Genomic DNA, 24,937 nt, shown 5'->3' with positions numbered 1-24,937 from the left:
AAGCTTTACGATAGAGAGAGAGAGACAGAGAGAGACAGAGAGAGAAAGACACATACACACACACACACAGAAAGAAAGACAGACAGACAGAGAGGGAGAGGGAGAGGGAGAAGGAATTGAACTGACTTTTAGGCAGCTGAGCTGCACCAACCATGAAAAAATCTTCCTGGGTAGAATGTGAAGACATCCAAACAGTTCTTGACAATGGCTATGGATGGAGGAAAGTAGTTGCTGCGGAAAGGCCATTTCCAAGGGAAAAAGCAAAAGAAGAAAGGAAGGAAGGAAGGAAGGAAGGAAGGAAGGAAGGAAGGAAGGAAGGAAGGGACAAGGATTGCTGGTTGAGGAGCAAAGAACAGACCTATTTTGAAAGTGAAAACAACATGGATTTTAAGAGAAGGGAATCCATCGCACTACAACAGACAGATGAAACTGAGAATCCGAAGAGGAATTATAGAAGGAAGTGTATAAAGGAAGACTATCAAAGGAACATGAAGTGAATGATTCAGTGAAGTAAAGGGGATTTAGTATTGTCAACCCTAACCTGTAAATTTACAACTTACAGTTCCCATCATCTTTAGCCAGCATGGTGTAAAGGAGCCAAAACTGACTTTGGGGGAGATAGGTGGCAACCATTATTAAAAGACAAGCTTTGCTCAAGAAGTGTGAATAAGAAGCAAAATATTTCCCCATCTTGTGGTATATGAAGAACAGAACAGAAAAGACTGACAGAATTTCAAGTTTCTGCTATTATAACTTACCTCAATCAAGTGCTGGCATTTCTTGTGGTTATCTCGGTGGACATGTGGTCATGGCAGCTCCAGAATAGGATACTGTAGTCCACTGTGACATAATCAAATTGTAAATAATATTTTCAATAGAACTTTAGAAATAGACCTTGATCTTGGCCATGTCTCACTGTAATGGCATTTTTAGAATTTGAGGGAAACAGTTTTCAGATCATGGCAGAGAAGAAACACATGGATATTTTGGGCTTAAGTAAGGCACCAGTCCATCCATTAGAAAACCTGTGGCAAAGAGGATCAGACATTCTGCCTTAATAACTCAGTAATGACTGTGGATCAAAATATATGCAAGTAATTTCCAAGATTCTGCAACCTAACCCTTTTCCCCTGCTATTAAATCTAATTTATGAGACTTGTGAATTGTGCTCCCTTGGTTGCACACCGCTGTAGAGGTCTGATATTTTGCTTCCTCTGTAATGAGAACGGGAAAAAATGGGGTATATCTCCCATTTATGTAATCTATTTAGAAACCCAGTGGATATGTCCTAGGTCTAGGAGGATGGATAGATGGACGCTGACCAAATTCAAGACAACAGTGAAATGAAGCAGATGATAGCTTTGACATTTTAAGCTCTAAACTGGGGCCAGAAATATTTCAGAATTTTCAGCTACAGACGTGAAGCTGCCAAACATTTTATTCCATTCCTGAGGTTTACCATGGGTGTTGTTGGCAAATTTATAATCTACAGGTTGGGAGCCAAAGAAGGTACACAGAGGAGAAGACACCAGGATAATTATAATTAATAATAAGGATTTATTAATGAAAACCCAGCACTTGCAACATTTGAGAGATTCCTCCCCCAACTTCCACAGTGAGCCAAGGTGACAGGGAGGGAATTGCAATGAATTGATCCCAAGACAGAATCCCAATTCTATCCCACAGGATGCAAAACAGGCATTTTTAACCAATTTATTTCAATGGGTCTTTTGAGAGCCATATTTTATTGTCACTTTAAGCCATGGCTTATTTTAAATGGCTGCTGATTTTGCTTGTAGGGGGTTTGCCTTTTAGACTGGGTTTTTGTGGTATGTTGTATCTGATTGATTTTATATAAGCCAACCTTATGCTCTTTTTTTGTCAAAAGCATGGGTATAAATAAAATTAACTGTGCCAATGACAACACAGCTGACTTTTCACTGCCCTTTTCTCTTCTTGACTTTTATGCTCCTATATCCATTCTGCCAACTCCTTTGGAAATTGACTTTTTTATATGAAGGCCTGTTTTCTTTCAGTTCTCCGCAAAAGATTTGAGTTTTGATTAGCCGCTGTATAGGAAAAGGTGGGAAATGGCTGTATTTTTCAGGAAGGAAAAGCCACAATGTAAGTATTTATTTTAAAGTAACATAGAATCTATGTTAACCTCTGCTTTAGTTCAATGTATTCCAGTATATCGCGCTCAGAAAAGAAAAAGAAAGGAAGACACTTTTCCTTGCTTAAAGTGAAATTGACTATGAACTGAAACCCTAAAAGAAGATTGTCAAGATTCTGGATAAAATAGGGTCTTAAAGATTTGTATAGTTGTTATTTATTATTATATACTAGAAGTTTTAAGTGTATATATACTGAGTGCTTTTATTTGTTCTGCTCGCTGGTCTAAGACTGTAATAATAAATTGTTGATTTGTATAATGGGAAGAGTTTGGAAGGGTCATCACAGAGAGGAGGGGGGTCAACCTATTCTCCTAAGTACCTGAGGGCAAGACAAGAAGTAAGAGTTGGACATTTAACAAAGGAAGATCCAACTTACAATTAAGGAGAACTTTCCTGTTGATGAGAACAATTAATCAGTGGAACAACTTTCCTCCAGAACTTGTGGTTTTTAAGAAGATATTGGACAGCCATTTATTTGTCTGAAAGGACGTGGGGTGAGGGTTTGTTCTCTGAGTTGGTGGATTGGTTTCCAAACATTTCATTACCAGGCTAGGTAACATCTTCAGCAGATTCAGTCTTCTTGTTTATAAGGGCTTTGTGTGGCCAGTAGGTCTTGTGATGATTTAGGTGTGGATGTGTCAAGTGAGGGGCTTGTGATGGGTCTTGTGATAGGGAGGTTACATCAAGTGAGGGTCATTGGAAGGTGAAGTGCTGGTTGGGGGGGTTGCAGATATATATATATAGATAGATAGATAGATGATAGATAGATAGATAGATAGATAGATAGATAGATAGATAGATAGATAGATAGATGATAGATAGATAGATAGATAGATATAGATATATGGATATGGATATGGATATAGATATATATAGATATATAGATAGATAGATAGATAGATAGATAGATAGATAGATAGATAGATAGATAGATAGATATAGATATAGATATAGATATAGATATAGATATAGATAGATAGATAGATAGATAGATAGATGATAGATAGATAGATAGATAGATAGATAGATAGATAGATAGATAGGAAACAGACACAGAGAGAAAGACAGAGAGAGAGAGAAAGAGAGAGAAAGAGAGAGAGAGTGACAGACAGAGAGAAAGAGACAGAGAGAGAGACAGAGAAAGAGAGAGAAAGAAAGAGAGAAAGAAAGAGAGAGAGTGACAGACAGAGACACAGAGACAGACAGAGACACAGAAAGAGAGAGAGGGAGAGAGGGGGAGAGAGAGAGGGAGGGAGAGAGAGAAGGAGAGAGAGAGAGAGAGACAGAGAGAGAGAGACAGAGAGAGAGAGACAGAGAGACAGAGAAAGGTGAACAACACACCCGAGGCCAGGTGTGGCAAGAGGTGGCTGGGAGGGGAGAGGGGAGGCAGGGCCAGGTGGGGCAAATAATTTAACAGCTGGTTCTCTGCCCTAATGACTGGCTGGGTAGGTGTGACTGGGAGGTCATGTGAAATGGGTGGGAGAGAGTGATGTCAAGTTGGCCATGCCCACCCAGTCACACTGGTTGCTAAATTATTGGCTCCCAGTGTTTTCTTTTCTGTGCCCAAATGGCTCTGAGCATTTAAGGTTGCAGACCCCTGTCCTAGGCAAACATGAACTGATGAAGGAGAAATGAAGGGAAAACAAGCCATGGATTGGCTTGAGCTTTTTCTTTAAGAGCCGCATTCAATTTCAGGGATGCTGGAGCATCAGGTGCTCTGAAACCAAGTACCTTGAAATCATTTTTTATTTCTATGCGTGGCTGAATATTTGCGGGAGGGGAAGAAGGTAAACAGCTCCATATACATGGCGGCATAGAACAACTATATTTCAGGGAGCAATGAGGTGCATACGGATCATAACACTGAAACTAGAAACAATTTCCCAACGGATATGAAACCAGAAAAACAAAATATGTGATCTTCACAAGTAATGAGATTTTTTTTTTTTTACAGGATGCTTGGTTGTGCACTCCAAGAAGATAAACAACTGCTGGAAAAAATGAATTTGCAAGCACCTGAGGGCCTTGATTGTTACCTGTGTCATTTGTAAATAATGATAAAGCAATGATAAATCTAGATAAAAAGGTAAGGCTTAGAGTAACTATTTTGAATGACAGTTTGCAAGGAATTTTGGGTAATTAAGCTCTAACCCTCAAATGATATTCAAGTGCTTGAAATCATTGAACAATTGAGTATAACCATGGCATTATTTTTTTTAAAAAAAAACATGTCTGCTTGCTTCTGCCTTGACAAACCACACTTAGAAATCCATGTGCAAACCAGTAATATTTTACACTACTCTTCCCTGGAGAATTCTGGGGCTTTGAAGTCCACAAATTTTGGTTAAAGTTGCCAAAATTGGACACCCCTGTTCTACATTCAAGACAACTCAGCCTGCATGGTTCCCTTTACTAACATCCCTACCCAGCTTGCAAACTCATTGAATTAGGGGTGGGTTGCTCCCGGGTCGGCCCGGATCGAGTGAACCGGTAGTAGCGGTGGCAGGAGGCTCCGAACTGGTAGTAAAAAAATTGGCAACCCACCACTGCATTGAATCCAGGGGTTTTTTGGTTTGTTTTTTTGCAAAATCATGTATCACTAAATGAATGGCTTTTAAAAAGAGATTGGACAGCCACAAGGGCAGAAGTGGCTTGCTCCTGGTTTGGCCCAGTTTAGCCGAACCGGTAGTGGCGGCAGCAGGAGGCTCCGCCCACCCACTCAGACATTTCTGTGCATGTGCAGAAACATGGTGCGCATGCGAGAGCATGCCCGCACGAGCGAACCATTAGTAAAACCGATACAAACCGACCACTGGACAAGGGTCTCCTGCTTGAGCAGGGGGTTGGACTAGAAGACCTCCAAGGTCCCTTTCAACTTTGTCATTCTATGATTCACTTCACTAAAGTAAATCTATTCTGGCTGCAATCAGCTACATTTGATTTCCCCCCCTTTTCCTTTCCTTTCTGTTCCTTCCCTTCCCTTTCCCTTCCCTTTCCTTTTTTCTCTCTTCTCTTCTCTTCTTTGCCTTAAGTGTTTTTTTTTCCTGCTGCTGGAATATTTTTCTCTTACTTATTAACCCACCACACCTACTATTATAAGCTCCAACACAAAGTGAAACTGGCTTTTCTTTCCAACTTTTGAAATATACCAACAATCAGTCCCCCGTTGCAATACCACAGTAGAGCTGCGTAAGCAGATCAAATGACTGCAATAGCCTTTCATGAAGCTTGGAAAGTGTGGAATGGATGAAAGTATAATCCTCCATCCAGGTAGTTCCTAATTCCAGACATTTCAAATGTTAAGTTCTCCAGATCTGTTCCAAGGTGACTTTCCAGGAGTCTCCCGGCTCTCTAAATTCAGGCCCCACAGCAGCTGTGTATGTTCTAGAGGCAGGCGTGTTGAGACTTTCGTGTTTTTCACTCCTCAAGTCCTCAAAGGCAGTTTGAAGGCAGTCCATGATTTCTTCATTTTTGCCAGTTTGAAAAGCTGAGGATAAGGAGCGAAAAACATTGCACTCCCTGGAGCTGCTGCAGAACCCATAGCAACAAAAATTCCTTTACCTAAGCCAGGGGTGTCAAACTCAAGACCTGGGGGGGGGGGTGGATCCACCTGCAGGGTATTTCGATCTTGCCCACAGGACTGCCATGGAAACAGCCCTACGAATCAGCCCATGGTACTTCTGCCAGCAAAAACAGAGCTCAGGAGGGTTGCATGTGGCCCTCCCCAGCTCAATTTTTGCTGGCAGAGGGATGCAGGAGGCCGTGGCAGTTGAAGACAGAGATTGGGAGCCTGTTTTTGATGGCAGAGCTCTTGGGCCACCACAGACACCCCCAAAATGTGTGATGTCGAACTGGCCATGCCCATCCTGGCCATGCCCACGCCAGCCCCCTGAGGTCAAACACAACCCTGATGCAGCCCTCAATGAAATCGAGTTTGACACCCCTGACCTAACCCAAATCTGGCTGCAAAGTCTGGACAACCACTAGATGGCAAGAAAGAGATACCAGAAGGTAACTGTTTGCTGCCATCTAGTGGTCTTCCAAATGCTTGTAGCTGACATCTGAGAGCTTTCCCCAGTGTTTATCAACTTTGGCAATTTTAAGTTATGTAGATTTCAACTCCTAGGACTCCCCAGCCAGTCATGAAGTCCAGTTGTGTTATAGTTGCTAAGGTTGAAAAACACTGGCCTACCTTATGTACCATCCCGATCAAAAGGGGGGGGGGAGGAAAAAAGGGAGGGGGAATTCCAATGCCTCCCATAGTGGTGGAGAATTTTTTTTAAATTTTTTCCCCCAATCTTCTTGTTTTTCTTCTCTTTTATATTTTCTGTAGTGCGTTTTAGCTTTTAGCTTTACATTTGTAAACTTTAATGCTATGAAAAAAGAGAAGGGAACTGTTGAAAATGTCATATCAATTTCACCCATGTTTGCGACTTGAATTGCTAGAATTTCTTTGCTGGAGCTAAAGCTCAGATGCCAAGAGGAAGAATGAAGCAAGAGTTCCCTACAATGGAGGAAGAGCACTACAGCATCTTAAAAGGAAAACTAGCTCCACCAAAGATTCATACTCTGTCCTGTTCATGTTATAGGAAAATAGAGTTTCAGAACTGCTCTCAGTTTGGTACTAAAGTCCTGTGTGGAAATGCCATGTGGCTACATGCTCCCCAAAATGAAAGGAGAGGGGTTATTTTAAATAAAATAAAATAAATATAAATACAACAGAATGGTCCATTAACTAAGGCAGAGCCATCAAACTCCCGGCCCATGGGCTGGATGTGTCACACACTTGCCACGCCCACGCCCGGTTTAGTGAAGGGGAAAAAAGGCCACGATACGTCACGTGATGCAGCTGTGATGACATGAGTTTGACACCTCTGAACTAAGGAATTTGCTAAGATTAGGGAGACCTAGGTTAAAATCCACTCACAACCATGAACATTGTCTAATTACTCTTTAGCCCAATGTGTATTGATGTGGATACAAAACAGAGAGAGAAAGAGAAAGAGGTGGGGAAGGAAGGGGAGGGTTCCCGGTGGAAGCCATCTTTAGCTCCTGTAGGAAAAGTGAAATGTAAATCAATCAAATATAAGTATTAAAAAAAGATTTTACATGTGATAATAGGAATTTTGAGACTTGATGAGAAGTATGTTGAGATAGGCTATCTTAATGGAGGGATTATAGATACGAACTTCAGGAATGATTGCTATAATGCAAACAAAAATGTATCCAACTAATCTGTATCCATTGGCTGTGCAGGTACTGGACTTTGGCAGCTATCTCTGCTTTCTCTTCTTAATTATTTTTACCTTTCTTAAATCAGATCCAGATTTTTTTTTGATCCAGTGTAAAATAGGGCATGTAGCCTACACTTATCCAAAGAGAGTAGAGTTATCATGTCACTTTTGCTGGTTAGGTATCATGGAAGATCATGTCCAAAAACATTTAGAGGGCGTCATGTTGGTGAAAACTGACTGAAATAATGCACGTACATTCAGTTTGGGAATTGTGGAAGGTGGAAAGAGTTTCTGAGAATAACCTGCTACATGAACAACTGCCACATGAGCTAGATAAAAATATGTATCATCATATCCTGTATAGTTCTTAGCTGCCAGGATGCTTCTCATTCCCATTGGTTGAGCAGTGCTGATGTCACAATGAAGTTAAAAGCAGAGGGCCATCATCTAAACAACATATCACAAACAGGCCTCCGGGGGATATCAGGAAAGACAAGGGAAAAGGTGAACTAGGCTGGGAAGTCAGAGAGAGAAGAAGCAGAAAGCCAAAGAAAAAGTAAATGGAAGAGGCTGCTGTATAAAATTTTAAGAGGAGGTCATTTAAGAAAGAATGAATAGAGGACATGGGGACGAGATGAACAACCAGCGAGAAAGGCACTGGGTCATTGAAAAGATGTAAGTTCTCTGAATATAGATTTTTTTTTGAAAGACTCCAGAGAGTCAGATGCTGGAGTCAATGATAGTAGGCTTGTTGGATAAGAAATAATAAAATAAAAATAAAATAAATAAAAAATAAAATAAAAAATAAAATAAAAAATAAAATAATAAAAAATAAAATAATAAAAAATAAAATAAAAAATAAAATACAAAATAAAATACAAAATAAAATACAAAATAAAATACAAAATAAAATACAAAATAAAATACAAAATAAAATACAAAATAAAATACAAAATAAAATACAAAATAAAATACAAAATAAAATACAAAATAAAATACAAAATAAAATAAAAAATAAAATAAAAAATAAAATAAAAAATAAAAAATAATAATAAACTGATTGTGCTGATCTTAGAGGTGAAAAAACCTAGGAAGAACTTCATGGCCAAAAAATGATCGACAAGATCTTAATGACCCCTGATTTCATTTATATCCCACCTTCTTTTCATGCCGAACCCAGCATTGCACACTTGATGAAAGTATTTATTTATTTCATTAGATTTAGATGCCACCAAACTTCCTAGTAAACTTCAAAAAACTCACTGATCAGATTTAACTCAACCAACTTCAACAAGAGGGCATCCTTCAGTGATATTTTGAGAAGGCAGTTTTCTAATGTGACTGTTGATGAGGCCATAACTTTTAGCAGGCAGCCAAAGGAGCACAATACTAGTTCATTTGAGGTATTGATTGAATCTCTATCCTATTACCATTCTCTCTCCTCCACTTTCTTTCTTTTGCTCTGTCTCTCATTAGCTCCTGTCTCTCCCTGCTATAAATAGCTTTTAATTGCTGGCTTTGGTGCCCTCTCTTTCCTCATCTCTCATCTGTCTCTTCTATAGGGGCTTTGTCAGCAAGAAGGAATTTGAGATAGAATCATTCAAAGCTTGGCATTTGGTACAAGAATAAAGGCCCATCCTTTGGTGAAAAGCTGATTTTTTTTTTTAAAAAAAGAACATTTAAAAACAATATACTATGTGTATATAGAAAGAAGAAAAAGGGGGAAATATAAAAATGAAGCCTAATAAATAATACATTTACCAGTGTGATGAAGTAATTTTTTTTATATTCATACATGATTAATGATACCTGAATATGTTTGACCTCAAATAGCACCAAACATCTACACAGAATACAAATAACAGAAAAACAAATAATACCTAATAATTCATATAGTAAAATTATGCCGCTGTAAATTGCAATGAATTCCATGGTAGTGTAGGTTGCTACGACGCATACAGAAGACCATGGGGGTTTTCTATCACTTTAGCGGATAGAGGTCAACAGTGATGTAGATGCAGAGTGGAGAGATGAAAACAAGACTCAAAACTTGATGCTGTTCATGAATGTGGGTTCAGTGATTCAATGCTCAATGCTATTCATTAAATTTGTTCACCAATAGGAATTGGAGATATGGGTCTGGAGGACTTTGAGCATGTTCTCCCATTGCATTCTCCATCATTAGAAGAAACATTAAGATCTTATTTGGCTTTCCCTTGGGGAATTCAGTAAACCTTCAGACCTTTAAGCAAAGGTATAGTATATTTGTGGGCTGGTTAGCATGTGATAAAAGAGCCATATGCAAGGTTTCCAACTCCATGGTGAACCACAGTATGGACTGAGGTCCCATTGATGATTTTACAGTTGATCAATAATTGTTCCCATGATCATATTTTTCTGATACTCGGAATGCCCCATCTGCATTGGCAGATATATTGTCTAAAATGAGTTTAGGTGAGCAAGTTCCAAGAAGCCAATATGGAGAAATGAATCTGTGGTGAATCCAATCTTGATACCAAAGAATAGCTCCTTTATGGGAATGAGGTTGCTTTCAAAGACAGAAATACTTAACTGACCTATTAAAAACCATTGTTTGACATCATCTCTCCAGTTTCGTTCTTCACCTCCATTCAAGTCCCCTGCTAAGCTCTCCATAGAGAACCAATGTTCTTTTATCTTCCCTTTATTGGGATTCTCAAAATGGGGATAGCTTTGTTTTTCATATCTGAGGGCAAAATGGGGAATAGAGCCAGACCTTAATGTCCCTCTTGGTTCACGAAGCTCTAATTGAGGGTGAAATGCTAGTTCAGTGCTGGGGCATTTGCTTTGCATGCATTCAGTTGGTGATATCTCTAGGAATGATTAGCATATGATTCTGCAAATCAGTGGCTAGACTCATATATTGCCCTAACCATATTTATTTAACCACAACTTATTGGAAAAAACCACAGTTGTTTGGGATCACTACAGCAATCCAGGCCCTAGAGTCTACAAAATGGATAAGAGTCACACCAAGTGCTGAACAAAATTAAATCACATTGTGGTTTGATTGTACAAGTAATTTCTGAACTCACAACCACCTTTGGAACTGGAGCTTCCATTGCTAAGTGATGCAGTTTGTCAAATGACTTGCACCCAATTTTTATGACACTTTTCGCCATGGTCTTTTAACAAATCACATGGTCGGTAAGCAAATTTGGCTTCCTCCATTGGCTTTATTTGTCAGAAGCCTGGGAAGCTTGTGAACGGCAATCACATTATTATGGGACACTGCAACAGTCGTAAACACATGCCAGTGGCTAAGTGTCCAACTTTTGATCCTGTGGCTGCAGGGATGCTGCAATGGTTTTAAGCGTGAGGACCAGTCATAAGTCTCTTTTTTCAGTAGTGGCTTAATTTCAAAGAGTTGTTAAATAATCAAAAGTAAAGGACCATCTGCATTCAATACCGAGTAAAGGACAACCTGTATTCAATATCGAGCCATTACAGTGTTAGGGGCACCCTCTATAGCAGGGGTATCAAGCTCAATTTCATTGAGGGCTACATTAGGTTACACGAGACTGGCTCCTGGACCTAGTGAACGCCTCGCTGAGCGAGGGGTCTCTCCCGGCCGCCTTGAAAGAGGCGGTGGTGAGACCCTTGCTCAAGAAGCCTTCCCTGGATCCTTTGGAGCTGGCCAATTATCGTCCTGTCTCCAACCTTCCCTTTTTGGCGAAGGTTGTAGAGAGTGTGGTGGCCTACCAGTTTCCACGGCATCTGGAGGAAAATGATTATCTAGACCCGCGCCAGTCCGGCTTCCGCCCCGGTCACAACACGGAGACGGCCTTGGTCGCGTTGGTGGATGATCTCTGGAGGGCCAGAGATAGAGGTTGTTCCTCTATCCTGGTCCTATTAGACCTCTCGGCGGCTTTTGATACCATCGACCATGGTATCCTGCTGCGCCGGCTGGAGGGGTTGGGGGTCCGGGGCACCGTTTTGCGGTGGTTCGGCTCCTACCTTTCTGGCCGGACGCAGCGTGTGTTGGCAGGGGAGGAGAGGTCGACCCTACGCCCCCTTACTTGTGGGGTGCCACAGGGGTCGGTCCTCTCGCCACTCCTGTTCAACACATATATGAAGCCGCTGGGTGAGATCATCCGTGGTTTCGGGGTGGGATACCATCTGTACGCTGATGATACTCAGCTGTATTTTTCCACCCCGAACCACCCCAACGAGGCCATCGAAGTGATGTCCCGGTGTGTGGAAGCCGTACGGATCTGGATGGATGACAACCGACTCAAACTCAACCCCTCCAAGACGGAGTGGCTATGGGTACCGGCTCCCCGGTTCAGCCAATTAATTCCATCATTGGCCATCGGGGGCATTCAACTTGCCCCCGTGGAGCGGGCGCGCAATTTGGGCGTCCTCCTGGATGCCTGGCTGTCCATGGATGACCATGTGACAGCCGTGGCAAGGGGGGCGTTCCACCAGGTTCGCCTGGTGCGCCAATTGCGCCCCCTACTGGACCGGGACGCCTTACGCACAGTCACTCATGCGCTGGTGACGTCTCGCTTGGACTACTGTAACGCTCTCTACATGGGGCTTCCCTTGAAATGCACCCGGAGGCTACAGTTGGTCCAGAACGCAGCCGCGCGGGTAATTATGGGGAGTACTAGGTACTCCCATGTGACACCATTCCTGCGCGAGCTGCACTGGCTTCCTGTGGTCTATCGGGTGCGTTTCAAGGTTTTGATAACAATCTTTAAAGCGCTCCATGGCTTAGGACCTAGTTACTTGCGGGATCGTATTCTGCCCCATACATCCCTGCGACCAATCCGCTCGCACAGAGAGGGCCTCCTCCAGGTGCCGTCCACCAGACAGTGTCGAGGGGCGGCGCCTAGGAGTAGAGCCTTCTCTGTGGCGGGCCCAGCCCTGTGGAATGACCTCCCCCCGGATATTAGGAATACCTCTGACCTCCGCTCCTTTCGTGTAAAGCTCAAGACCCACCTTTTTCAAGTTGCTGGCCTGGCTCAACTTTGATCCAACTATATCGCTCCTGACGGGTTTTTTATTTGGGGTATTTTAATTGCATTCAATTTATTTAGGGGTTTTTAAACATTGTGTTTTTACTTGTTTTTATCTATCAGTTCACCTCCTCCTTGTATATGTCGTATATATGTCTTGGTATATGTTTTGTTATATGTATGTCGATATATTTATTTCCTATGTTTTGTTGTACGCCGCCCCGAGTCCTTCGGGAGAGGGTGCGGCTAAGAAATAAATATTTATTATTATTATTATTATTATTATTATTATTATTATTATTATTATTATTATTATTATTATTATTAGGGTTGTGGTTGATCTTGGGGTCCGGATATGCATGGCCAGGGTTGGTGTGGCCAACTCAATGTCACTCATGTCAGGGTCGCCTGTGGCAGCCTGGGTGGGGCAGGGGAAAACCATTTTCTCCAGCAGAGGAAGGCGAGACCAAGGAGAGCACCAAACCCTTGCCCTCCAGAGTAGCCTCCCCATTACTCTCAGGTCAGGCGGCACTGTCTGGAGGACCACCAGACAGTGGCGCAGGCTGTCCAGAGCCCTAGATAGCGGAGGGCAAGCACCCACCCCAGCACCCACCCCAGCCCTCAAGCTCCCAGGGCACCAGGACCCCACAGTCCCGAGCTCTGTTTTTGGCCCACAATGGCCTCTTGCAGTGGTGTGCCAGCGGAAACATGTGCACAGCCCTCCTGAGCTCCGTTTCTGCTAGCAGACTGCTGCAGGAGGCCATCACAGCCCAAAATGAAACTCAGGAGGGCTGTGTGCGGCCTTCCCGAGCTCCGTTTCACTGATAGAGGGACTGCGGGCTGGTCCTTCAATGTTTCCAGGATGGCCCGGTGGCCCAGATCTGTGGACTGGATCTGGCCCATGGGCCTTGAGTTTGACACCCTTGTTCAATCTATAGTGTCAAGTTACAAAAATAGACAAGTGCATTACACAGAAACAGAGAATTCCTTAATCCAATCCCTGCCTAAGAGACATCATCATTTTGAGCTGGAACATGCAAGCCTATTGCTATAAATTTTAAAATTAACAAGGCTGGCCGAAAATGTATTTTCTTTTAATTCACATTACCATGTGTTTTTTCTTGCTACGATATCTTAATAAACCTGATATAAGCTTTAATAACCTTAAATCTATTCTTATTCATGCTTTGAAAGTAAAATCATTATGGTCTTTTCACAGTATTGGATAAAAGTGCAAGTTTAAAAGTGGAGTCTCAGGAGATCAAATCTGTTTCAGAGTCCAATTGCCTGGCAGGCTGAACTCTGGGGCTATTTGTGATGATGCTGGCAACCTGATAGGTTATTATTGCTGGAGCTGAAATAAACACTTAGCCATTTTAATTTTCGAAAAGGAAACATCTCAAACATTTTTCCATTTCCTTGAAATCCTTAATTACCTCCCCGAGTCATTTGATTTATTTTATGTGCTGCTTCACTATCTTTCTCCTTGGTTATGACTTCTTCCAAGGTAATTTCAACTGAATATAAGAATGCCAGGACGTTATAAAGCACAAGCGTGCTCAGATCAGAAGATACGGTTTGAGCAGCCTTTTTCATCTTGAACTGATGCCTTTTCCTGCAGTTCAACTCAGGCTGCCTCTGAATCTTAAGTGTCACCCATTGACGAACAGTAGCGATGAAGAAACGGCAATAACTTTTTTTGGGGGTTATTTTGATTGGAAGCAATTTCCAAGAACTGTGACCGTTTATGAGAAGCTCACATTTCTGATAAATGGTTATCACGATTCTTGTGTTAGGCAACTTTAGATATTCATTTGTTTCTAAAGACCGATAACTATTTCCTGGCACACTTGGATGAAATCTGCAAGCAGTGTGTTCCTCCTTGAGCGGCTAAAGATTGTCAATTTTCAGATTATTACATTTGGGGTCTCTGTGGGCCATTGTTATACAAAATGATAGAAACGTGACCCCAGCCAAGATGCCTACATCAGATCAGAGTAAATACAGTGATTTAATGAGGGTGTCTAAATTTTGGGAGGACTGTTATTTGCTTCCATCGTCTTTCATGTTTCTGAAGAGGCAGGTTCTATTAAAATAACATATTCCCCCTAATTCCCACTTGAAACACTTCACAAGGAAAAGTAGAGGAGCAATGGGGTTATGAAGAAAGAAGCAGTTACATTTCTGGTGTCTTAAGCTCACTTTGGCCCAACTGCAATCGGACTGGATGACAGGAATGAAATGAACAATGGCAAAGGCCAAACAAGACAACTATCTAAGCACTTTCCAAGCAGCAATTTAATGCTCAGCACAGGTTATATAGATCTTACCAAGGAAGTGAGCAGTCTTGCCCAGTCTATTCCTACAATAAAATACTCTAACATAATATCCCCCAACCTTTCCCACTTTGTGGAGCGGGGGGTGGGTGGGAGGAAGAGAGGATGGTTTCATGCAAGTGGCAGGGGAGTTTATTTATTTTATTTTATTTATTTATTTATTTTATTCGATTTATCAGTTGCGCCCTCTCTGCGAAGGGACTCGGGGCGACGTACAATCAAATATATAGGCGTGTGGCATGGAGGAGGTAAATACATCAACATTTAACAACTCAAATAGAAATAAAAGCCACAAAGTTAAGATAAATAACAGTAAAATTACAACAATTAAAACAGTTAAAATACCCAAAAGATTTAAATTACAGTTAAAAATTGCCAGGGAGGTTAGAGAGTTCTAATTAAGCCAGGCCAGGTAGTTGGAACAGGTGGGTCTTGAGTTTTGTGCGGAAGGAGCGGAGATCAGTCGTTGTCCTAATATCTGGGGGGAGGTCGTTCCAGAGGGCTGGGCCCATCACAGAGAAGGCCCTACTCCTGGGTGCCGCCCTCTGGCACTGCCTAGTGGACGGCACCCGGAGGAGTTCCTCTCTATGAGAGCGGATTGGTCGCAAGTGTGCGCAATCAGCTCCATTAGCACCAGAACTGGGCACAGGTGACCATTGCTCACACAGGTGGAGCTGTGTGCAAGTTTACCCACCACTTCTGTGGCCCAAATGGGTGGGCGCCCAATACTAAGGCCCCTGCCTGAGGGTATGGGATCCCTGCTCTCACAGCCTTTTCACAAAGAGGATATTGAAATATTCCCACACAAGAAATCTGCAGTTCATCAAACTCTTGCATGAAATGGATTCTAGCCTTTAAAAGCATATGCAACAGAAAGAGGCTATACAGTTTTATTATTTATATGAATACCTCAGTTACATCTCTTGAATTTAGCCTGTATAAAAATCATAAGCTTGGAAAACAATATCTGGAGAACAGGGGATACAAAATGTTCTACAAAGTACACTCTACTGAATTGTGGCTTCATTGGGATGTTTTTCCATTGACTTTATTTAGATTTCAACTTAGCATGCCTTTTTGCCCCTAGAGACTGTAGAAACTGTCGTTCCAGTTCTACTCCCAAAACAGCTTGTTTCCTAGATGGACACAATTCTACATTTGGGTGACTGGATTCATTTGGACAGAAAATCATTATTTGGCAAGGCTGCCACTAAGCTATTGAAACTGTTGGACTCTACAATGATAGATTTTTACATCAGTCCTTGTGTCAAATTCACCAGTGGCCCTTTTGCTAATTCCTTGTTTTTGCAATGAACTGATCCTTAGTATCGCCATATTCAGTTTGAAGCAGAGGTTGTGAAACTGGGTACCTATCCCATACATTTCTAATTATTCATTATACCTAACTATTATACTTTTTTCCCACCTTGACCTAGTCATTATTTTACATGACAAAAGCTGTTGTAATACAGAGCTTCCCTGCTGCAGTTTTATCAAGAAACACTACTTTAATATTAAATAAGTAAGCTTGAAACAAGCTCCTTTTACTGATCTTGGGCTAGGCAAGGTTATCCTGGGATATCTAAGCTGAATTAGTCAGTATAGAGTACTGTAGACAGTATTCTACAGTCTTGGTATGTAGAATAAATTTTATTGGGTTGTAGAATAGGTTTTAGCAACAAATAACAACTTTTTTTGTTAGGGCCCTTTCATTGCCTCCTCCCTAAAATGGTATTATTCCTTCTATCACCCTGCAGTTCTATTATCTTCTTCTGCAAATATGCATCAAAGGAGAGACTCTTCTTACTGAGTTGAATAGGAATCAACACCATCGCCACCACAACCTACTGATTGATTTGAATGATTTGAATTGTCCTGCTAGCTTTACATTTCCCCTGAGAACCCGGATAAACTAAGCTCAAAATCATATGTATGAGTTCTGCAGCAAAAAATCCCACCAAAGCAAGTAACCTGGTAGAGAAGACAGCCTGAATTTGTAGATTCTCTCTCTCTCTCTCTCTCCCTCTCTCTCTCTCTCTCTCTCTCTTCTGTCCATCCATCCATCCATCTATTTATCATCAAACAAATGTATATGACCACCCATCTCACAGAAATGACTAGATGGTGTATAACAAGCCAACGAGGTTAGATTGAACAAAGGTGTTCAAATCTCAGCACTGTAGAACTTGGTTTCTATATTAAATGTATATGGAAACCCACATGAAAATCAGTTTCGTAGTAAAAAATTGACAGATAGTAATGGTCATCAGCAAGCAGGATCATTAGAATGAAATGCAAAGAAGATAATCTTTTTTCTAACTCAGGTAACTATTAAGGATGTTCACAACCAAATATGCAATAAGTGTGTGTGTCTGTCTGTCTGTCTGTCTGTGTGTGTGTGTGTGAACTTAATGTTAGCCCAAATCAATTCATTGCAGGAGGAAGGCCTCTTCATTGAAGGTTATAGATCATAATCTATCTTGCTGGTCTAGTGTAATTAAAGTATTGTTTTGTTTTCCAATCTGATTCTAAGAGACAATGCTGTCGCAAAGTATTTTGTACGTAAGACTGGACTAAAACCTGAGTCTCCCTATCTCTGGTACAACACCTTAACTATACCTTACTATGTTGGCTGTATATATGTTCAACATTGCATTACTAATTTAGTGAGTAATAAGGAATAAATTAATACTCAGAGAAAGCTGGTATGAGATGTTTTATAGTTGTTATATTACTCCACTAAAATGGATAGCTCATTCTTTTTTTAAAAAATTGAAATATAATGATCAAGTAGTATCATTCTTTCATTTTTGAAAAGCAATGTTGGTATATGAGATTGAACCTGGGAGACAAGAGGAAAAGCCGCAGACTGGACAACTAGAATGTGAAAGATATCTTGCTCCACAAAAGCTGTGGAAAACATCTCAGAAGGGACCTTGCCGGGTTTTCCAGAGAATAAAGGGAAAGACAGGAGAAATAGCTTCAGTCTTGCAAGATTCTGTTAAACAAAATAAAATAAAAGTTAAATAAAATAGAGTTAATCCTCGTGGTTGTTCTTCTTGTCTGGACTACCTCAAAGGGCTAACAGCAATCTCGCAAGACTCCAAGTATTTTTGCCTGTGGCTCTCACTCCAGACTCCCAGGATCTCCCAAGGATATTCCCATATATACCATTATACCTGAATACGATATCCGCTCCAAGGATATCCATTGCTTTATATTGGAAAGGATCCCTTCTATAGATGAATACAGTATTGGGTGTGTTTCGATGTCCTAAATAAATTCATCTTAACGGTAAATCTGAGAAAGAGGTTAATTCAATTTGGAAATCATTTCTAAATTACAACATTATTCCCGCAGAGGACATCTTTTAATGGGGCATGAACAGGGATGATGTAAGCCTTGGGGAAGCCAAAAGCAAACAAATGGTAAGTAATCACTCTAGATCTTTCTTTCTTTCTTTCTTTTTCTTTTTCTTTCTTTCTTCCTTTCCTTCTTTTTTCTTTCCTTCTTTTTTCTTCTCTTTTCTTTCTTTCTCAAACAACAAGCCACAAGGAAGGAACAGAGATTTTTTTTATATATAGCTGAACTGATCTCCTGTAGTAGGGGATTGAAAAATAAGCCAAAAGCCACGTTAGTCCAAGCAGTGCTATAAGCTGTCGTGCTGTTTAGTTCTTTCATCTGCTTTAAAGCCTGTATCTTGGCTGATCACTTAAATCTCCAGTTAGAGAGGAAGACTTTGAGCCTTGTTTATTTTTTTTTAAGAAGTGTTCAACCCTGTGATTCATCTTAGCCATCTGCAGTCTCAAATGGCCTCACCCAGGAATATGTTTATAAGTGATCAAAGCTTTGCCATCATTTCATTTGGCACATTATGGATGGTATTATCTTAAGTACCTAATCAGAATATTCCCATTATTAAATAATCAAGGAGAAAGATTGCATTATGCAATCCTGCTATAGAACTGGACTGGGAAATCTGTGTAGTTGTCAACCGTATGAAATCCACAAATCTCTTTTTAGAGTTGCCAGAGGCCTGGAGATTGCATCACCAGAATCTGATAGCAAATTGTTGAAAAACTCTGCGGCTCTAAGACTTAAGACAGGTTTAATTCATCTTAAAACTTTACCTTCTGCCCCCTACCATCCCAGTACACAATGAAACAAAAAAATGGAGAGAAGGCAAATTCTGCCTCTCCGCACTCTAGTGAGGTCAAAAGGTATTATTGCATACAGTATCTTCTTGGTCTTGTAATAAAGTGTTGGCACCGCAGTGCCCAATCACTGTCATTCATTTTTATTCTAGTGGCGGCATGTTCAACAGAGTTTGAGCGATTTGCTGAAGAAATTGTACCACAGTGAAAAGTACAGGCTAACACCACAGAGCAGTAGGGTTAAAGAAGAGAGGCAGTCCTGCCTTTTAAAATGACTGTTGCTCAGCTATTCATTTAAATCCATGAATGTATTTATGCATGCATGCATGTATGTATTTGTTGATTAACTAGCTATTTAATTGGTTAGCTACCTATTCAACCAATAAGCAGAGAAAAATGCCATACTTGACATTTATGCCATGGTGGCACAGTGGTTAGAGTGCAGTACTGCAGCCTGCTTCTGCTGAGTGCCGGCTGACTGCAATTCGGCAGTCCAAATCTCACCAGGCTCAAGGTTGACTCTAATTGTTGGGGGCAATAGGCTGAGTGAAGCAGTATATAAATCTAAGTGCTATTGCTATTGCTACTTCTATCACTGCCTCTTGCCTTCTATCCTATCCTTTAGCCTCCTTTCTCAGTGATGCTGAAGCAGCAATAAACTGTATTTTTAGCAGATGGTTCACTACTTGCCACAATATTAGATGCCCATAAAAATTATAAACTGATGGCGGTCTTGAGTGTAAGTCTTTCATTTCTGCGTGTAGCAATCCAGTTATGGAATTGTTTCTCCATAACAAACGGTGGAATGAGATGGAGATATTTTAATAATCCTCCTTTAAAAGTAAACTGTTTCAAATTCTATGCATAAACCCAAGGCCACTTCAAACATTAAAATCACATACACAGTGCCATAAAGCAATAATAAAACTCACTGCCTTCAAACAGAAGAGACAAGTTGTCATAATAAAATTCAATATAATTAATTTAGGTGAACCCATGGAAGTATCATGAAAAGATTACTTTGGCATTCTTTTGATCATGAAAAAGAAAGTGCATGTTTTTAAAAAAAAAATGGCTTTGGGTCAATATAATTTATGTCCTTGTGCTATGACCTCTGTCATTATCAAAATGTGACATTAGCAAGAGTATGTTATGATTGTAGCTTGCATCCCACACCGTGGATGTTAATTCACAATCTATATCCACACAAGTGAGAAATGGCTCTCTGTCACGCACCCTCTTTTTTTGTTTCAGGAGGCTTCAGGGAGGCCTGCTAGGCCCAAAATGGGCCATGGGAAGTGCGCCTCCCCCATTGCCCATTTTTTGTTCCTGGAGGCTTCGGGGAGGCCTGCTAGGCCCAAAATGGGGCAAAGGACTGAGACACACACACACACACACACACACACACACACGGCACATCTTTGGTCCCAGGAGGCTTCTGGGAGGTCTGCTAGGCCCAAAATGGGGCAGGGGGTTGTGCACATCCATGGGGGGAGCATGGGAGGTCGTGCGCACATGCGCAGGGGAGTGGGGCTCATTGCATTATGGATGTGGGCATGCCTGTGTGCGCTGTCGCACGTGGGCAATTTTGGCATACAAGGAGAAAAGGGTTAGCCATCGCTGCCCTAATCCAATAGAGCTCATTTTAAAAATTTAGGATTATTTAGATGCACTTTTGGTTCTGAAATCATAGAAGTAAGCTTGAGATTCAACTTTTGCATTGGCTCTGCAAAATTTGGATTTCATGGCATCAGTAAAGCTTTTCTTTGGAAGGAGCTGTCCACTATGCGGGTACTAAAAGTAATAACTAACATAGAGCAAGCACATTTGATGTTTCAACTGTGTTGATTTCAGAGATGAGGGCATTTTAGGTTAGGGGTCTCCAACTTTAGCAACTTTAAAACCTGGGGACTTCAACTCTCAGAATTCCCCAGGCAGCCATTTTGGCTGTGAAATTCTAGGAGTTGAAGTTTTTTTTTAAAATATTTTTTTTATTTTCAGACAAACACAAACACACAACCCATATAACATAAAAGCCTCTTCAACTACACACAGTGTAGTCAATTGGTTACTAGGTCTGTGTCCTTTCCATAGTCATCATTTGAATTTTATCAAAATTCATATATTGACAATCAAGATACGTATCTTTGTATACATTGTTATTATGCTTCCTCCTATTCTAAGTCATTCTATTATTTTAGTATTGATAACATTCTCTAATAATTTTCAATTCCATGTTTTTTTCCATTATTAGTATCATTAATCTAATATACATGTATACAAATTGTTATAATTATTAAACATCCATTAAGCCCAGCTATTATTACATCCTTTCAACATAAGGCATATTAAATTTGAAGTAAATTTATATTATGACATTTTATTACATCATCATGAAATCATCCAATGATATTACATCTTTATATTTTATATAGAATTGTTTATCTTTTATAAAAAGGCTGTTCAACATCATCTCCATGATCCTCACTTACAGTTTGTATAAGATTTCATATTATCAATCTAGTATATATAAATGCTTTGTTATTGTTATTAATCATTTATTTGACCATAGCTATTATTACGTTGTACATAGCACTCAAAATTTAACTATATTTAACTAAAATTTATTGTGACATCATTCTATTATTTTAGCATTGATAACATTCTCTAATAATTTTCAATTCCATGTTTTTCCCATTATTAGTATCATCAATCTAATATATTTGTATATAAATTGATATAATTATTAAACATCCATTAAGCCTAGCTATTATTAAACATCCATTAAGCCTAGCTATTATCCTGTCAACATAAGGCATATTAAAATAAAAGTAAATGTATATTGTGACATTTTATTACATCATCCTGAAATCATTCAATGATATTACATCTTTATATTCTATTCTATATAAAATTGTTTATCTTTTATAAAAAGGCTTTTCAACATCATCTCCATAATCCTCACTTACAGTATTGCATAAAATTTCATATTATCAATCTAGTATATATAAATGCTTTGTTATTAATCATTTATTTGACTAGAGCTATTATTCCGTTGTACATAGCACTCAAAATTTAACTACATTTAACTAAAATGTATTGTGACATTTCATTTCATCATCCTGTATCCTTCCAGAGATAGTGTAGTCAAATATCTCTTGCCATTTGTAAAATATTCTAAGTGTTTTCTTGATAAGTCTTATGTGGACTTCTCTTAAGAACTTGTTGTTCATTGCATGTCTTATAAGAATTTGAAACCCTCTATCTGCTCCTTTTATCAGCTTAACTTTTGTTATCATTAGTGCTTCTGCCGAGATTACTCTCATTATTTCTGCCAAATTTTCTCTCCTTTCTTCATCTATTTTCTGACATCTGGAATAAAGTTCCGGTTCATCGATTTCTCCTTTCCATATTTCACACTTGTCATTTCCCTTCACTCTCAGTTTGCTGTCATTGTCAACAATTTTCTTATCACTTTCATATGCGCTGTTTTTTTTCATCTCTGTCCTCAAACTTCCTCACTGTCCCCGTACTTTCTGTATTTTGATTTATAATTTCAAGTCTCTTTTCAATTTTCTCTGTAATTATTAAAACCTTTTGGTTTCTAAGAAAATTATTTGCAAAGTTGGTACCTTTTCTTCTTCACGTTGTGCTATTTTCCAGGTTATAAACACTGCCAAAACATATGAGGCTTTTAAAGTTTTAAACAAATTCAGTGGAGTTTTTCAAATCAAAGCTTTCTCTTTCCTTCAAAGGAACACCTGTATAAACAAAACGTTTTCCACTGAACCTTTCAGTAAACAAAGCTTATAGCTTTATCAGATATTGCCAAGCCTCTAGCCACTAGATGGCAGTGTTACCTCTTTTCCATCTGTTTCTGCCTCTCTCTGTAAACATCAAGTTCCGAGAGGGGTAAAAAAATGTTTAAAAAGTACGCTCCGTCCAAGCCTTACGAGAAAAGAAGCTTTTAATCCATGAGTACAAAAAATGGAAAAAGTATAGAGGAAGAAGGAAAAAAAGAGTGCAGTTTAAAAGAGGCATTTGAAAAAAAGTCCATCCATAAAAAACAAACAAAGTTAAGGTAGAAAAGATAACACGATAGTCTTAAACCAGGGTTAATTCGCCGCTCATTTTCTTCTGTCTTCAATTTTATTTTAAATTCCAATTCTTTTGGGTTTTCCCTTCTCTAATAATAAACATTTTTTCTCACCATTTCGTCACACTCCTGTACTGCTTCTGTTTCAGAGGCTTGTCCCAACCTTCTGCAGACATTTTGGTTGGTTCTCTTGTAGCTGGCAAAAAGAGCTTTCTCCTGGATAAAACAGGGGCTTTGCAATGCCCCTGAGATCAGCAGGACATGCTCTTCTCTATCACTGTTCCTTCAGAACAGTTTAGGTCCAAAAGGACCGTCCAGGAACAGAGATATTGACAGCAATCCTGGAGCCCCAAGATTGCATGTCATGTCGTTGCGATGTCAAGCCCCGCCTTCGAAGTCCACAAGTCTTAAAACACCTAAAACAGATTTCCTGTTCAACATGTTTTTTCCCCCCTGAATATTTTGGGTTGTTTGCTTTCTCTTCAAAATCAAAGGGCTGATCACCCTGATTTATAAAAGCTTGAAATTAGACATTAGTAGGCTATCATATTTTAAAATCCATTAAATAACAGGGGTTGGGTCCAATATCCTTCCTATCCAAAAACAGAACGAGAGTTTTCATTGTCTACATTTCTCTTTTTCAATTTGACTTTTTCAATTGGACCTTTGAGTCACTAGAAAACAACACAAGGTGTGTCAGCCCCATTAGGTAGAGCAGATTAGGAAATCAACTCCAAAGGAAGGCTAAAATTACTTGTATTGAAATTGACTATAACAACAGAATCTTGCAAGTCTGATTAGGTTATGTCTCCTCCTCCTTTTCCTATGCAGAGACAGAGCCACTTCCAAATGTTACCTGGATGTTTGAGACTTCAAAAATCCTTTAGTCCCTTTTGCCTAGGCAACAGCTTCTCTGAATCTCTCTTGAGGTCATCTTCCTTTTCTCTCTACTGGGAATGAAAGCCAGGACTCTCAAAGATGCTTTTTCCAAAGGCGACTGAACTGTTTTTTCCTTGCAGAAGAAGAAGAAAACATTTTGCTTCTCATGAGAAGCGAAATGTTGTCATCTTCCTTAAGGGGAAAAAAACAATCCAGTTGCCTTTTGAAGAAAAAAAAACACCTTTGAGGCAACTATGACCTGAAGAATCTCCACAGACATCAAGCCAAGACTCTCTTTCACATTATAGCTAGGAGAACTGAACCCAGAAGATAGGAATGACATTACAAAATTAACCCCAAAATCAAGATGTAGGATGGAGGTGTGAAGGCCCCTTGCTTTACTGGGGGCAGGGGAGAGTTTGGGACCTCCAGACACCCATCCTGCAAGTCTCTACATTCACTACAAACTGATATTAGATTTGGGACAAAGGTCCTGCTGACACATCATTCAGAGCTTGTTCCTTAAGATGGGAAACTGTCCTAACCAAATGTGTCAGATTTGGAAAGTGTTGTGCTAAGCAATGTTTCATAGAATCATAGAATCTTAATGTTTACTGCAAAAAGACTAGTAAAAGACAGATGATGAAGACTTATGACAAAAGAGATCTCACCAACATCCTCAGTACAGTAGGACTGCTGGTCACGAACTCTTCTGACCACGACCAAATTGGGTTCCGACCAAAAAATTCACAACTCTCCTCCCCCTCCCCCCCCCCGGCCAATTTTCCCTTCTGCACATTTTTTTCCCGTAAGCGCCAAATTTCCAAAATTAGGTTCGGGTCATGACCAAATCGATTTATGACCAAAGTTATGGGACAAATTATGGTTGTGACCAGAAGTTCTACTGTAATTGGTTCCACTGTCAAAGTTCTCTTACTATTAAGAAGGTTTTCCTATTATTCCACCGGAATTTGCTGTCCTATAACTTGAGAGCATAAGTCAATGTCTTGTACACTAAGATGATATTGTTTTATCTTTTATGTGATCCCCTTCCTATATTTTAT

The 24,937-nt window shown here is 40.0% G+C and overlaps 1 long non-coding RNA gene across 1 annotated transcript in view; it reads right to left on the bottom strand.

Annotated features, from left to right (window-relative positions):
* Window positions 1–17,491: 17,491 nt before the first annotated feature.
* Window positions 17,492–24,937, bottom strand: part of LOC309384999 — an 83,351-nt gene continuing 75,905 nt past the window's right edge. Inside the window, exons 3-4 of the long non-coding RNA XR_014174140.1 lie at window positions 22,531–22,659; window positions 17,492–18,341 (exon numbers count right to left, since the gene is read on the bottom strand). This is a non-coding gene — a long non-coding RNA (uncharacterized lncRNA). The remainder of the gene's footprint in view (window positions 18,342–22,530; window positions 22,660–24,937) is intronic.

The sequence above is a fragment of the Natrix helvetica genome (genome assembly GCF_964273705.1).
Source record: "Natrix helvetica genome assembly, chromosome: 1".
Taxonomy (NCBI): Eukaryota; Metazoa; Chordata; class Lepidosauria; order Squamata; family Natricidae; genus Natrix; species Natrix helvetica.
The sequence above is the reverse complement of the archived record's forward strand: the minus strand, read 5'-3'. Positions and strand labels throughout refer to the sequence as shown.